Source organism: Camellia sinensis, chromosome 2 (assembly GCF_055761805.1).
Source record: "Camellia sinensis isolate YWXY chromosome 2, ASM5576180v1, whole genome shotgun sequence".
In the NCBI taxonomy this organism is placed as follows: domain Eukaryota; kingdom Viridiplantae; phylum Streptophyta; class Magnoliopsida; order Ericales; family Theaceae; genus Camellia; species Camellia sinensis.
In genome coordinates this window covers 23,081,519-23,098,397 of record NC_138962.1, presented here as the reverse complement: position 1 = coordinate 23,098,397, position 16,879 = coordinate 23,081,519, and the positions used below count along the sequence as shown (strand labels likewise).

The following is a 16,879-nucleotide window of genomic DNA, read 5'->3' as shown; positions in this document are numbered from 1 at the left end:
GGATTTTGACATATCTGAGCCGAATCCAATCCATTTATTAGCATAGTCGAACAGTTAGATGATTAAAAATGAGAGCTTTACTAGAAGGCTGTGTTTGGTTATGGTATTTGGGGAGTGATTTATAAAATGAAAGGAGAAGAGTGCGTGAAACTAAGTAAAATGTAAGTATATTTTATTCACATTTTACTTACCTTTTTTCTTTCTCTTTCTAAATCGTTTCTCAAATACCCAGCCAAATACAGCCTAAGTAATTTATGAAAACATCATGGTTGATTTCTACGAGGAAAGAATACTTAGAATTGAATTTGATACATTTGATTTTGCTAATGATTGCATGTATTTAAATTTTAATCGTAACATCTTATACTCAAAATTGGATGGGTTCACTGAAGTTATCTATCACAAAACACTACGTCAAAATTGGGCTTTAGCGACAATTTTTTACCGCTGTTAAAGGATGTAAAACCGTCGTTAAAGCCTTCAACGGCAGTTTCGTTACCGCCGTTTATACTCGTGTCGGAAAAGGTACGACCGTCGTAAAAAGGTAAATTGTTGTTGTTAAAAGTCGACCAAAAACGACAGTAATATAGGACCAAAAACGGCGGTTCTTTACCGCCGTAAATAGGTTCAAATTTTTTAAAAAATAATTCTCTCCTCTTGCACCCCCTATGTTTTGAAACCTTGACCTCTAATCTATACACACCAACCACTCCACCACAACCACTCTGTGTGATATATATTCCCTAAATAAATATTTAAACATTACTTTTGCTTTATTGTAGATGGTCATGTTCAACCTCTGGCCGTGCGTGGTCACCACTCGCCGGAGTTTCGCCGGCAAAGACCACCGTCATTAACGGCGGTAATGAGAGGGCTTTGGCGGCGATTTCGTTATAGCCGTTAAAAGAGGGCTTTAGTGGCAGTTTTTAACGGCCGTTTCATTACCACCGTTAAAGGTACTTTAGCGACAGTTTTTTTTACGGTGGTAACGAAACTGCCGTTAAAGATACATTAACGGCGGTATTAACGGCGGTTTCGTTACCGCCGTTAATAGTATCATTAACGGCAGTAATGAAAACCACCGTTAAAAAAATCGCCGTTAATACCTTGTTTTGGCGTTAGGAAAAATATATATATCTAACAATCTCATTTGTTCTTAAAAATATTGTTTAAATTAAAATATATAATAAATGGGTCAATTTAAGCTACAATGCAAGCAATTTAAAAAAAGAAAAAAGTAAAAGAAGGTTGATATGGAAATTTACTCTGTAAAACTGATATGGAACATTTATTTGACAAATTGTAGTTGAAAAGCTTTTTCAAGAAAGTATTATGAAACACTTTTTTTTAGAAGTACTACTGAGGGGATTTTTTTTTAAGGTCCCTGGTATTAAAATTTTATAACATAAAAGACACTTAATATTTTCATAATGTCTAAGGTCTCTCAATATGGATCCAGAGAAAATTCGATCCAGAGAATTTCTCTGGACAAATGACAGAGAAAATTCCAAATTTCTCTGGACACATCACAGAGAAAATCTCACTGAGAATTTCTCTAGATTCAACCCAGAGAAATTTCCCTCTCCCACCCCAGAGAAATTTACTTAACTCCAGAGAAAATCCCTTCCACCTAGAGAAATTCACTTGTGTTGTCTGCAGTTTGATAGCTTCAATGATTTGAATGCATATTCACAGAGAAAATCTCACTAGAAAATTTCTCTGAATTCAACCCAGAGAAATTTCCCCCTCCACCCACTACAACAAATTTGGGATTTAAAGACGAAACAAATTTGTCCCAAAATATATATATTTCGTCACCCAAACTAATTACGACGAAAATTTTTCGTCACCCGTTTTGTCACCAAAGCCTCGTCGCTAAAGGGTCGTAGAGACGAAAAAACAATTTCGTCATTGAAAATGATAAATTTGTGACGAATTTTTTTGTCTCCAATACGCTCTGTTGGGAACATACTTGTAAGTAATTAGTGACAAAATATTTTGTCATTAAAAGAAGAAATTAGAGACAAAAGTATTTCGTCATAAATATAAGAAATAGAGACGAAATAATTTTGTCACGCTTAATATAAACGAAGACGAAATTTTTTTGTCAAAGAAGCTACCAATAGAGATAAAAACAAATTCATCATTAAAAATGATAAATTTGTAACCAATTTTTTTTGTCTCTAATACACTCTGTTGGAAACATATTTGTAAGTAATTAGCGACAAAATATTTTGTCATTAAAGGAAGAAATTAGAGACAAAAATATTTTGTCATAAATATAAGAAATAGAGACGAAATAATTTTGTCACATTTAATATAAACGAAGACAAAAAAATTTTGTCAAAGAAGCTACCAATAGAGACAAAAACAAATTCATCATTAAAAATGATAAATTTGTGACAAATTTTTTTGTCTCAAATACACTCTGTTGGGAACATACTTGTAAGTAATTAGCGACAAAATATTTTGTCATTAAAGGAGAAATTAGAGACACAATTATTTTGTCATAAATATAAGAAATGGAGACAAAATAATTGTCACGTTTAATATAAACGAAGACAAAAAATTTTTGTCAAAGAAGCTACCAATAGAGACAAAAACAAATTCATCATTAAAAACGATAAAATAATGTCAAAAAAAATTCGTCACACATTGAGGATAATAGTGACAATATTTTTTGTCACGACAAATGCATTTAGTGACGAAATAAAAAATTCATGACAAAATTAATCATCCACCTAAGCGAAATAAGAGACAAAAGAACCTTCTTTAGGGATGGAAAATTTTGTCAATAATTTCATAATATTTTTTTTCCATATTATATACCTATTTTATCAAAATCTAAATTTTAATTCAACAAATGTAACCCTGTTCGTGTTGAAACCTGTTGAATATAATAATTCCATCACAACTTAACCTAACCTGTTATCAACACATTTACGAATTAACAAAATAAAAATATCCATTCATTATCACAAATAATTTCATCCTAATACAATAAAATAGTGAAATATCCACAAAATATCCAAAAGTTATAACTTGTTCAATTTTACCAAAAATCCAACAATAACTAGTGCAACTCCACAGAGTATGTGTATCCTTATCAAACAAAAATGAATATTCAAGCAAATTAGATCATTGTTGCACGTCAAAAATGCCACCCCAATCCAATCTGCAAAAAAATAAATTAAAAGCTTTAGTAATTAATTAATTATACAAAAGATTAAAAACATTAGTAACTCATCAATTTACAATTAGATCAATTATACAATTTACCCCTCTAACAGACTTTTTTTTTTGAGATTATGAGAACAAAAAATTAATTTTAAAGCTAATTCACAAATGGTGCATCCCATTAATGTGCCGTAAGTTCACATAACAATGAGGAAAACAACTAAAATGTAGCTTCCAAATAAATAAATACCTGTATTTCCATCATAATAGAATCCAGAAGAAACATCATAATAATAGCCAGATGCTTCATCCCAAACAAAGCCAGATTGTAATGAATAAGCATCCTTTGGACCTGCAACCTCTCCACCACTTGGTGTTAGAAATGTTTTAGTTGATTTTGACTATCTGTAACATTATAAACAAAATGTTTTAGTTGGTTTTCATGAACTCTTTACCCTTTCAATACTCAACTAACAGTTCCATGGTCCTAAACAAATTAATGAAGCTTTAATGGTTAGTATATGAAACAGGTTATATATCTAGACAAAATTACATAATCAAAATGTACTAACACTATTATAAGCCAAATGTTTAGGATAAATCATAATGAAAATGAAACCTTGTAGATGTTCTTGTCAGACAATCTGCAAAATAAAATAAAATTAGATCCATGCACCAATACTGCCACAAGCCTCTGCACGTTTAAACATATAATTCCCACAAAACAATTTGTAGATTGCAGATATGAATTAGAAGGCATTACTCACAATCCCTTTTTAGATAGACCTTTCGATGAATTTAACTGCTGTGAATGGTGGTGTAAAAAAGACACATTGTTAGAGTTAAAGGCCAATTCATTGCTTCAATAGAATTTATAATATAAAGTTAACCTTTGTAGGCTTGTGACCATTGTCAACAAGCTCCCAACGCTCTTTATCTAAACGGAGCACTTCCACATCTCCACCATCATACAGTACCTTTAACACAAAATTGATCAGAGAAAATTATGTCAAAGAACCATATGAGATTACAATTATAACATTATTGATAAATAAATAAATAAAATGTGTATCTCCAAAACATGACTAACACAAGTATTAGAATAAAAAAAATAGAACATGGAACTGTGCACTTACCACATATTTCTTATGTTCAGAGTCATAAGACTTCACTACTCCATAAAACCTGCTGATTTTAACAAGACACCATCAAGACACAATTCTTGCAGCAGCGTGTATACACACAAGGATTTTGGAGTGCAAACCACGTGTACAAAAAGTACACACTACTAAGGTAATCAAGGATTGTCATTCCCTAGATCAAGATTATGTGGTATGCTTTTGAATAATTTATTAGCACATGGATATATATACACGCGAACAAGGCAATTTTCAAAAGCCATAAAACCAGCAGAGCCACAACAATATATACATATATATATTTACATTTGGAAATTATAAATATAAATTTTGATTTGATTCTCCCATTTTTTCTTTGTATGTCATGTTCGACAAATAGAAAATATAAATAAAGTAAAAAAAGATGATGAATGGGTTTGAGACTTGCATCCACATGTAATCCATCTCCAGACAGCCCACAAATTGATTTGGCTGATGAAAATTGGCAGCGTCAAAGCAATCAAAAGATGGTAGCTAAAGAGCAAACATGAGATCAATATATATAATTTTTTAATCATCATGACAACCCAAGCAACATCAGCCAAAGGCCACAAGACTGGGAGGTCAATGCAAGCAAGGGCCAAAGAGAATATGCCAGAAGCCCTTCTCCACTAGCCAGAGGTCATTGGCCCTGGGGTACACACCGCTGGGCAGAAGTCATCTTCACCAGTCACCCACGTTGGGATGTGCCAGTGCGACTGACAACTGGGTACAAGTCATCTTGGCCCATCACTAATATTGGGATGTGCGAGTGTAGAGTCAAATTTTCTTTCCATTCTGAATGTATCAAGCTTTTTATTTTTATTTTTACCACTTTGACCGTTCATTAAATGGCTTCCAAAATTAGAGTTTGGCCCCTGCCATTTTTGGTCTGTGTGAGTCTAATTCTCATGCAGGGATGTCCTCACCAAGTCAGCAACATGTCAGGTTAAACTAAATTAACAGATGTTGGGGCATGTCTCCAGTGTTTGACACCTATCCGTGTCCAAAAATGTGTATATGTCACATATAGGGAAATGTCCTTGCTTCCTTGCAGGAAAGACACAATTAGGAATGGAACAGAACTTATGAGTAGCTATTGATTAAGTCATAAACAAGGTCAACTATTTGAGATGACTCAATCAAAGGATTAAGAAAAGTTTTAATGTATGCCAAAGAATCCAATATGGATGGCATAGAAAACAGAGTGACAAACTGATCAAAAGTCGCAGACTCCTAGTTGTAGCAGACCACCCATGGCCCTAAACAGAGGAGTAGAATGGGAAACTTTCATGAAACTGAACTAAAGAAGAATTTGGTAAGGGGTCACTGTGTTCATGGGTACAAGAAAATAAAATTCATCTTCACAATCCAAGTGAAGAACAAAACTAAGCCATGGCCAACCCTGTAGACACTGGTGTTATTGAAAATATTTTTTCAAGTGTTGAACCTATGACTGAAAGGATATGACTCATCTCAATCTAACTACTTTTACCTGGAAAGGAAATTATCCAGAGCTTAATTTTAAACAGAAGATGGATACATAATAAATTAGAAATTTAAATATAATAGAGATTCCCAATTTCATAGACCTACACATCTCATGCTCCAACTTTATCTTTCTCACCTATTTTGTTAAAAAATGGCTTAATCTTGTTCTCTAAACCAACAAAATACTTACCGCTTGTCCACTGGCTACCAAACTTTTATTCTGCAATCAATCAGGTCCATTGTCTCACTTCCACCTTTCTTTGATGTGCACTGAGGAAACAAAGTAGCAGGTCAAGTGATTGCTTATGATACTGTTTCTAATTCTAAATTCTTAGTAAGTAAGAGAACTTGAAATATTTTGAAAACCAGAAAGTTCTCACATCCATAATTTAAAAAACAAAAACACACACCACTTCCCGCAATTGAAAATAAACTGAAATTATAATGTTGTACGTGCAAATCATTAGGCACAGAGTTTATATCATGAAATAATAGCCATCCATGATATAAACACATAGCAGCTGGATTCAACTCCCTCACATCTATGTTCAATACTGAATCCACCGAACCAGTAGCTTCCCTCACAATTGCTTTCAAACAAAGCTAAAAAAGCAAAACTATTTGATCCCTCATAGGCACATCAATCACACCATCATAACAAAGGAAAATTCACAATTACCCATCTAAGGAAATCACAATCTTCAGCCATAACAGAACACAAAATGATCCAAAGAACTCTATACGAATAGGCAATAGGGTAATCCCTTAATGACTCAATTTCACTCTTAACAAGCCACAACTCCAAAGGAAGAAGCCTAACACAATCCCTAGAAAAACCCTTAATTTCACCATTATCACTACCTACAAAATTTGCACACTGAATCGATAGAATACCTGGGAGAGTAAAGGTTCGGCTCAAACTATCTCGATCGGCAGAGCTAACTACGCCGGGGCAATTACGGTAGAAGAAATTGGGGCCGAAGTCGCAGTAATCGTCAAGGGAGAAGCAGAGGTTGGAGTTGGTATCGTGTAGAGTTTGAAGGAAGCAGTTCTGATTGAAGAGTTGTCGGGAGGGTTTGAGAGTGTTGGGGTAGCTCAGTGATTGGAGCAGGAGGGGGTTAAGGTGGAAAAGAGGGGAAGGGGAAGAAGGGCATTGGAAGGAGTGGCGGAAAAGGGATTCCGGCGGAAGGCAGTGGTGGAAATTGAAAGGGCAGGGGCAGAGGGCGGTAGTGGTGGCGGTGGTGGGGAGGAGAGTGGAGAGAGAGTGGAGGGTGGTTTTGGAGAGGTGGATGACGTGTTTGAGTGTTGAGAGAGCGGTAGGGAGATCGGGAGGCTGTGGCAGAGGCAGAGGTGGTGGTGTTGGTGAAGTGATTGAGTTGGTGGTGGTGGTGAGAGAGGGATGGTGGTGGAGATGAGAATAGAAGAAGTTAGGGTTAGCGGGTGAAGGAAGAAATGTGAGGTATGGTGATGGAGATGGAGGATTCATCAGTGTCTCTTCCTCTTCTTCTTCTTCTTCTTCTTCTTCTTCGTCGCCCTCCTCACTGCACAGAAAATGCTTTGAGTTTATTTTTTTAAGATTGGTGTTGGGGCTGAAAAAATTGGGGCTTCTGATTGTTTCTATCTTTCTTTTTTAATTTTTTTTTTTTTTTTTTGGCGCTCAAAATATTTATTTTGGCGCTATTTTCACGACAGTAATTGGACGTCGTGGAAAGCATAATATTTTAAACAACTGGAATGGAAAAAAGAGGAGGGGGGGGGATTAGGGATTTTTGAGATTGGGGATTTTGGATTTGGAAGGAAGGGGGGAGAGGGGGGGGGATTAGGGATTTTTGAGATTGGGGATTTTGGATTTGGAAGGAAGGGGGGAGAATGGAAATTTTTTTGATTTTTTTGATTTTTTCTAATTTTCATTACAAATGAATATTTAAATAATAAAATGACTCTTTTTTTTTTTTTTTTTTTGCAACGGAGAATGTCATTGCTATAAAAAAATTATTTTTTATTAAAATAATTTTTTTATAGTTAATGAATTTTTGTTTTTGTTTTTTCATTTAGTAAGGTTGAAAATTTATTTGTTTCATATTTATTTTAATGAATACAAAAGTATTATTATTTTTTTATTTGGTAGAAGTAGGGATAATATTTTCCATTAAAATAAAGTTAATTTTTTGTGGCCAATGAAAAATATTTTTTTACGACCCATTTTTTTTTTTTGTTAAGTGATGGTGAAAAAGATAAGGGGTGAAGTTGTGGTAATGGTAGAGGAGATAGAATAGTGGTGGTAGAGAGTGAGCAAGGTGAACACAATAGGGGAGAGAGACAAATAGACAGACAGACACATAGAGAGAAAGAGAGAGAGAGAGAAGAGCGAGAGACAGACACAGAGAGAGAAAGAGATAGAGAAGAGTGATAAGTGAGAGAGAGACAAAGAGAGAAAGAGATATAGAGAGAGAGAGAGAGACAGGGAGACAGAGAGAGAAAGAGATAGAGAAAGACATAGAAAAATAGAGAGAAACAAGATATGAGCGAGAGATAGACAGAGAGAGAGAAATAGAGCGAAAAGAGATGATCGAGAGAAAGACATAGAAAAAGAGAGATGAAGAGAGAAGAAAGATGGGCGAGAGAGACAGAGAGAGAGAAATAGAGAGAAGATAAATGAGCGAGAGATGAGAGAGATAGAGAGATGAGAGAGATAGATAGAAGAAAGATGAGTGAGAGACAAAGAGAGAAAAAGAAAGAGACAGAGACAAAGACTGACAGACAGAGAAGAGTGATAAGTGAGAGAGAGAAGAGAGGTAATATTTTGTGGTAGAGAAGAGGAAGCGGCAGTAGTGGTGAAGGTGGTGGATAAGAGACGATGGTGGTGGTGGTGATGGCGAAGGAGATTAGTGGTGAAGTTATGGTAGTGGTAGAGTAGATGGAGTGGCGGTGGTGAAAGACAGGTAATGGTAGTAGTAGTAGTGGTGTCGATGGTAGTAGTAATGGTAGTCATAGAGGTGAAATGGCGACCGTGGTAGTAGTGGTGGTAGTGAAATGGCGTTTGCAGTAGTGGTGAAGGTGGTAGAGGAGATGAGTGGTGAGAGAAAGAGATGAGTAAGAGACACACACACAGAGAGAGAGAGAGAGAGAGAGAGAAAAGAGATAGAGAGAAGAGAGATGGATGAGAGACACAGAGAAAAAGAGAGAGACAGACAGACAGAGAAGAGTGATGAGTGAGAGAGAGAAAGAGAAGAGTAACAGAGACATAGAGAGAAAGAGAGAGACGGACAGACAGAGAAGAGTGATGAGTGAACCGCAACCTCTGATTTTTTTTTAATATATAAATTATGTTTTTTAAGATTTTTTTATAAAAATAATTTAACAATCTTATCACTAACCATAGCGCATGAGAGAAGTTGAAAAGGGTATTGCAGTAACTATACACAGATTGTATCTATAATTATTTGTATGAGGGGATTTTAAATACTGATAGTGGATTTTGACCAAATCAATAAATGCAAGCATGTGGAAAGACATGTGGATTGAAAAAAGTTAATAAATGCTGATAAGGGGATTTTGACCAAATTAATTAATGTTGATTTTTTTTTTAAATAAAAAATTTAGAAAATTCAGATTTGGATATTGAAGCTCCCACAGGCCTTGGGGTTAAAAACCCCATTTTGCTTAATATATAGTATAGATATATATATATATATATATTTAATAAGAATTTATATTTGTTTTAGATATTTTTTTAATATACTAATTATTTTTTAAATTTTTTTTATAAAAATAATTTAACAATCCCATCACTAGCCATAGTATATGCGAGAAGTTGAAAAGGGTGTAGGAGTAGGTATGAGAAAAGTCAAAAAGTGGGTTGGGAGAAGTCAATAAATGCTGAGTTCTTTTTTTTTTTTTTTTAAATCAAAAATTTTTAAAATTAAGATTGGGATATTAGAGCTCCCATAAGGTTTGTAAATTTAAAACCCCATTTTCCTTATATAATAATGAGCAATACTAGGTATCATGAATTTTTTTATATGAAAATGATCATGAAAGATTTATGACTCTTGGATTACACTTAAAATAAAGCACCACACACTAATCAAGGTAATCCAAGGATCATAATTCTTTTATGATCATTTTCATGAAAGTTTTTTCATGATCTTTAGCTTTTCTCTATAATATATAGATAGATATAAATATGGCACATAACGTTTATATGACACAAGGACCAAAGTATCGGGACAACTGCTACAATTTGCCCTCATCTAAATTAAAGGGATTTAAAAAGTAAAAAAAAAAAGAAAAAAAAAATTATAATATTAAAAAATGTTCACTAAAAAAATATAGATTAAAAATCAAAAATTAATTATTGAAAACTGCATACTAAACAAGGTAATGTTTTTTTATTAATTTTGAAAATTAAAAAATTATTATTAATTTTTCCTCTGTTTTTTTTTCTCACAAAAAAAAAAAGTTACATTAATTATCTTTCTTTTTTTTTTTTTTTTGTGGAAAGGGGTTTTGACCTGCGATTTTTCTAAGATGTGTGTTCTAGATGGAAATGGTAGAATTGGTTTAGACAATGAGAAAAAGTGCTTATGCAAGGGGCACCTCACTATGAGAAAGAATAGTCGGTTTTGCATAGGGTGCCTTCTTGGATAATAGCTTTCAATATTGACATGCATGAAGGGCTTAAGTGTGAGACATATGAGAGGGGCTTTAGTGCGAAAATAAAAGAAATGGTTTACAGAGTGTCTTCTTGCTTCACGACTTCAATACTTGTGAGAGAGGAGAAGACTCAAGTGCGAGAGAGAAATGAGGGTTTGTAGGAAGTGTCTTCTTGGGTCATGACTTGAGTGTCCGTGCACATGAAAATGAGTGAGAAGGGTCAGAGTGTGTCTCTTGGGGTGACGGTTTCAGTGCTCCGAAACACAAAATCATAGCATTTTAATAAAGAGAAATAATTAGTGATAAAATATTTTTGTCTCCTTAAATACAAGAACAGAGAATTTATTATTGGTGACGAAATATTTTTGTCTTCCACAACATAACCTTATGAGACGAAAAATATATTCATTGCGCAATCAATCAGAATTTATTAGTGACGAAATATTTTCATCTCCCACAACTTATTCTTCAAAGATAAAAATATATTTGTCGCCTATTTAATAGAAAGATGAAACGACATCGTTTGCATGATGGAGTGTTTATTGGTGATGAAATATTTTTGTCTTCCATAACTTATCATTCCCAGAAAAAAATATATTTGTCGCCTAATAAATGGAAATATGCAATGACATTGTTTAATAGGTAGGGAATTTATTGGTGACAAATTACGTTCGTCGCAAAAAATATATATATTTTGTGACAAAAATGTTCATCTCCAATGAGCTAAAATAATTCGAGCCAATGCAAATGAAATTGGCACCTGAATTTTGCAGACGAAATTTTTTTTCGTCTCCTATACGTTTGAGAAAAATTAAAACAAACGACAAAATCAATATTTTGTCATCTTTGGGTTAAATTTTAAGACAAAAAAAATTTCGTCACCAAATTTTGTCACAATAATAGCCTAGATTTCTTGTATTTTGTTTCCTTGTTTAATTATTATTATTATTAGTATTATTATTATTATTATTATTTTCTTTTTGTGGAGAGGGGTTTATTGTGAGAAAGAATAGTAGCTTTGCACAAAATGTCTTCTTGGATAATAATATTTGCATGCACAAATGGCTTAAATGTGAGAGAGAATAGAGGAACTTCAGTGCAAAATAGAAGAGATGGTTTATAAAGATTGTTTTCTCGAGTCACAGCTTCAATACTTGTAAGAGAGGAGACTCAAGTGTGCGAGAGAAATGAGGATTTGTAGAGGGTGTCTTTTCGGGTCACGACTTTAGTATTTGTGTGTGTATGAAAGTAAGTGATTAAGGAAGAGTGTCTCTTAGTTTCTGACGGCATTTTAATAAAGAGAAATAATTAGTGACAAAATATTTTCGTTTCAAACTCATATGTTCATTGCCTAATCAACAAAAATACAAAAACAACGTTGTGTGGGGATGGAGAATTTATTGGTGATGAAATATTTTCGTCTCCTTCAACTTAACGTTATGAGACGAAAATATATTCGTCGCACAATCAATCAAAATGCAACACGACACATGGAGAATTTATTAGTGACGAAATATTTTCGTCTCCCAAAACATATCCTTCCGAGACAAAAATATATTTGTCGCCTAATTAACAGAAAGATAAAACGAGCATGAAGGGTTTATTGGTGACAAAATATTTTCGTCTCCCATAACTTATCCTTCCCAGACAAAAAATATATTTGTCACCAAATAAATAAGAAAATGAAACGACATCGTCTAATACGTTTGGAATTTATTGGTGACGAATTCCTTTTGTCGCAAAATACTTTAAATTTTGTGACAAAAATGTTCGTCTCCAATGAGCTAAAATAATTGGCGCTAACAAGAAAAAAAATTGGCGCCTCTTTTTTTTTCTGACGAATTTATTTTTTCGTCTCCTATAGTTTTGAGAACAATTAAAAGAAACAACAAAAGTAATATTTGGTCAAGTTTGGGTTATGTTCTAAAACGAAAATAAATTTTATCACCAAATTTTAAAAATTAATTGTTGAAAACTCCATACTAAACAAGGTAATGTTTTCTATTAATTTTGAAAATTACAAATTTTTTATTATTTGTTTCTCTGTATTTTTTCTCACAAAAAAAATAGCTACATTAATTATCTTTTTCTTTTTCTTTTTTTGTGGAGAGAGGTTTTGACCTTCGATTTTTCTCAAATGAGTGTTCTAGACAGAAAGGATAGAGTTGGTTCCGACAATGAGAAAAAGTGCTTGCGTGCAAGAGGGGCCTTCACTGTGAGAAAGAATAGTGGGTTTGCATAGGGTACCTTCTTGGATAATAGCTTCAATGCTAGCATGCACAAAGGGCTTAAGTGTGAGACAGAAGAGAGGGGCTTTAGCGCGAAATAGAAAAAATGGTTTACAGAGTGTCTTCTTGAGTCACGACTTCAATACTTGTGAGAGAAGAGTAGACTCAAGTGCGAGAGAGAAATGAGGGTTTGTAAAAAGTGTTTTCTTGGGTCATGACTTCAAAGTCCGTGTACATGAAAATGAGTGATAAGCGTCAGAGTGTATCTCTTGGGGTCACAGTTTCACGGCATTTTAAAAACAGAAATGATTAGTGATAAAATATTTTTGTATCTTTCAATACCAGAACAAAGAATATATTATTGGTGATGAAATATTTTTGTCTTCCACGACTTAACCTTATGAGATGAAAAATATATTCGTCACGCAATCAATTAAAATTTATTAGTGACGAAATATTTTTGTCTCCCACAACTTATTCTTCTGAAACAAAAATATATTTGTCGCCTATTTAATAGAAAGATGAAATGACATTGTTTGCATGATGGAGTGTTTATTGGTGACGAAATATTTTCGTCTTCCATAACTTATCATTCCCAGACAAAAATATATTTGTCGCCTAATAAATGGAAATATGTAACGACATCGTTTAATAGATATGGAATTTATTGGTGATGAATTACGTTTGTCACAAAAAAAAAATAAATTTTGTGACAAAAATGTTCGTCTCCAATGAGCTAAAATAATTCGCGCCAATGCAAATGAAATTGGCGCCTCATTTTTGCACACGAATTTTTGTTTTCGTCTCCTATACTTCTGAGAAAAATTAAAACAAACGACAAAATTAATATTTTGTCATCTTTCGGTTAAATTTTAAGACAAAAAAAATTATGTCACTAAATTTTGTCACAATAGCCTAGATTTCTTGTATTTTTTTATTGATTTTAAGCATTTGGTGACGAAATTTGGTTTTCCTCTCTAAAAATAATACATTTGGAGACGAAATTATTTCCTCTCTAAAATTTTTTACAATGGTGACGACAAATTTTGTCTCCAAAATGGCGCCAAATCTTCCACCAAATTTTTCAAGGGCGGGAAATTGTTTTGTGACGAAAAATAAAATTTAGAGACGAATAAATTTTTTGCCACCTATTGTTTTATTTGATTTTAAGCATTTGGTGACGAAATTTGGTTTTCGTCTCTAAAAATAATACAATTGGAGGCGAAATCTTATTTTCATCACTAAAACATGCATATTTGGAGACGAAATATTTTTTCGTCACGCATTTTTGTCACCATAGACCTTTTTTGTTGTAGTGACCCCAGAGAAATTTACTCAACCCCAGAGAAAATTCTCTCCACTTGCGTTGTCTGCAGTTTGATGGCTTCAGTGATTTGATCCAACATTATTCTTATACTACAAAAAGAGACTTGATTCAATAACCATATTTATGTCTATATTTATAATTAATTCAACATACAAAGCAATCCTTGGAATTTCTCTGGGTTCAAGACCTTGAACATTCAAATTTCTCTAGACTAACATCAAATTTCTCTGGATCTCTGGATTAACATAAAAAACCCTTAAACCTTTTTCAAATTTCTCTAAATCTCTGGACTAACATAAAAAACCCTTGAACCTTTCACAAATTTCTCTGGACTAATATTCAAATTTCTCTAGACTAACATTAAATCTCTCTGGATCAACATTCAAATCCCTCTATCTATTCAGAGAAAATTGAACACCACAGAAAAAATTAAACGAGGCAGAGAAAATTAACCAAACCAGATAAATTTTGCAAATACTCCATTGCCATCAACAAAGGTCTTGGGGAAAATCACTTACCATGAACATCAATCCAAGCAATATACATATATCTAGAGAACTCTCTGGACTTTTTAGAGAATTTCTCTTCTGGGAAGGCCAGAGAAATTCTTTGAATTCCAATCTAGAGATTTTCTCTGGATTTCAAGTGAACCATAAAACATAAAGTTTGTTTGGTTGCCAAGAAAAGTAGACAAAAAATAACATGTTCAATAAAAAACACATAAAAGTGCAACATAAAAGTGCAGAGAAATTTATAATAATTATAATTTTCTCTTGATTGTAATAACAAGCTCTATTTTTTCACATATATATATATATATATGGATCTATAAATTTCACAAACATTTGCAATCATCAATACAATCCACAACATAGCATCTATCACTTTTTTTTATATTTTATATATTTTTTCTTTTTCTAGCAGTGAACTCTTCAGTTCATGTAATGACCCCAAAACATGTGTCATATTTATCAGTAATTAATTATGTGTTTATGCGAATTAATTGAAGAATATCTGTTGAGATGAGAACTTTGGGACTGAAATTGATGACCGTAATGAGTTCAGAAAACGAAATTGAGCACGCCTATGAGATACCGGGAATTTTTAGAACCATTTGGGGCGATAAATTGAAGACTGAATTTCGTCTGATTCGTTGGGCCACGTTTGGCTCAAAGTTTGGCACAATTGTTTATAAATGATATATAGATAAGTATAAGGGCCTTTGTTGACTCATTGACTCAAAAATAATAAAAGAAAAATCTAGAAAGAGAGAGAGAGAGAGAAGAATTCGTGGAAGGGAGAACCAAGGGAGGAAGAAGAGTAAAGAAAGGGAAAATCAAGCTATCTTCTTCATTTAAACAATCAAGGTAAGAATTCCTCTCTAATTTCTTGAAATAAGGTTGATTCATGCATGACCTCATGGTAAATAAGTGGATTGAAGAAGAAATATGTTGAATTTAAGTATGTATGGCATAGATTGATGATTTATGTTTATATTTGGCATTCTTGAGGAAGAACCTCCATGGATATGAAGAAATGAAGCTTTTACATGAATAGTTATGATTCTTTACCTCAATTCATGGTTTGATCTTGTACATGATGCATGTGGGTTTTGTTGAGAAGTTGTAAGGTCTAAATCAAGTGGTTTTCAAGTGTTTTGGGACTTGGGTTTCATCACTTTGAAGTTGTTTTGGCAAAGGAGAAATTGAAGCTTGAGAAGAGTCCAGAATTCCAGATTTTCGCGTGGTCCGCTCGAGCGGAGGGATTCCCGCTCGAGCGTGAAAATCGGCCTCCCAACAGTTTTAGATTTGTGTAGTCCACTCAAGCGGACAAAGTGGCGCTCGAGCGAGGGACTTATTTCAGGAAAGTTTGAGAAGTTGAATTACTTGGTTTTATCATGTTATTGGCATCATTTGGCACCTCATGAACATGAAATGTAATAAGGGAAGAATAGTATGGCATGAATTAAGTGATTTAATGATAATGTGTATTGAAAAAATGTGTTATAATGTTGTTAATTGCAGGTCAGGAGGCGAAGACCGTGCAATCGATTTTGGAAACCCACTGTGAGTAATATTTCTGTAAAGATATGTTAGTATGATCTATGTTTAAAAGTGCTACGTTATGCTATGGTTTTGAAATGATAAATGTTTTCTGTGAACGAATGTCTAGTTTGCGAATCTAGTATGGCATTCATAGATAGTCCTAAGTGGACCAGTTTACGAGATCTCGGTATGTGTTTAATCGGTGTCCGGGACCGGTTACTCTAGTCGTTGGACGACAAATGTTATGTTCTATGGAGTATGCCATTATGTATGTTCTGATATGAGATGATTATGTTTATGAATGATTTATTTTATGGATATATGAAATGTGGAATTCGTTCACTACCCCTTTACCGTAATGTTACTTGCTGAGCTTTAGCTCATTATTTGTATATATGTATTTATAGGTGAGCACTCTGGGAGTCAAGCCTAGGCGGAGTCCGAGCCGAGCCGCCGTTTTGAAGCCTACCCGGTGTTTTGGTGCCTCCGAATTGGGGCTAGGCCTAGAAGGCCGTTAGGAAGCTTGGTTTTGGTTGTTCATGTGGCGTGAGCCTATGTTTTGTACATGAATTTTGATTGTATGTGATGTAATGTAGTGAGTAAATTAACATTTTTGGCATGTAATGTATGTTCATATAAATGCACAGCTCTTTGGACTATTAGTGTTTTGTTTTCGCTTCCGCAAGCCCCGGTTATGTATGTTTTGTACAGAAAGGCCTGTGGTAATCTAGGATTACTGGCCGGTTACGATACTAACCTTCTCGGGGCGGGTTTGGGTCGTGACAGTTCACTTGGGTG

General features: G+C 33.9%; 1 long non-coding RNA gene across 1 annotated transcript; it reads right to left on the bottom strand.

The window, feature by feature from the left end:
* Positions 1-3,588: 3,588 nt before the first annotated feature.
* On the bottom strand, positions 3,589-7,494 carry LOC145819916 (uncharacterized). The gene is made up of 4 exons (XR_014360689.1): positions 6,720-7,494; positions 6,016-6,095; positions 4,314-4,362; positions 3,589-4,154 (listed from the first exon to the last, which is right to left on the bottom strand). It is a non-coding gene; the product is annotated as an uncharacterized LOC145819916 (long non-coding RNA).
* Between the last annotated feature and the right edge of the window lie 9,385 nt (positions 7,495-16,879).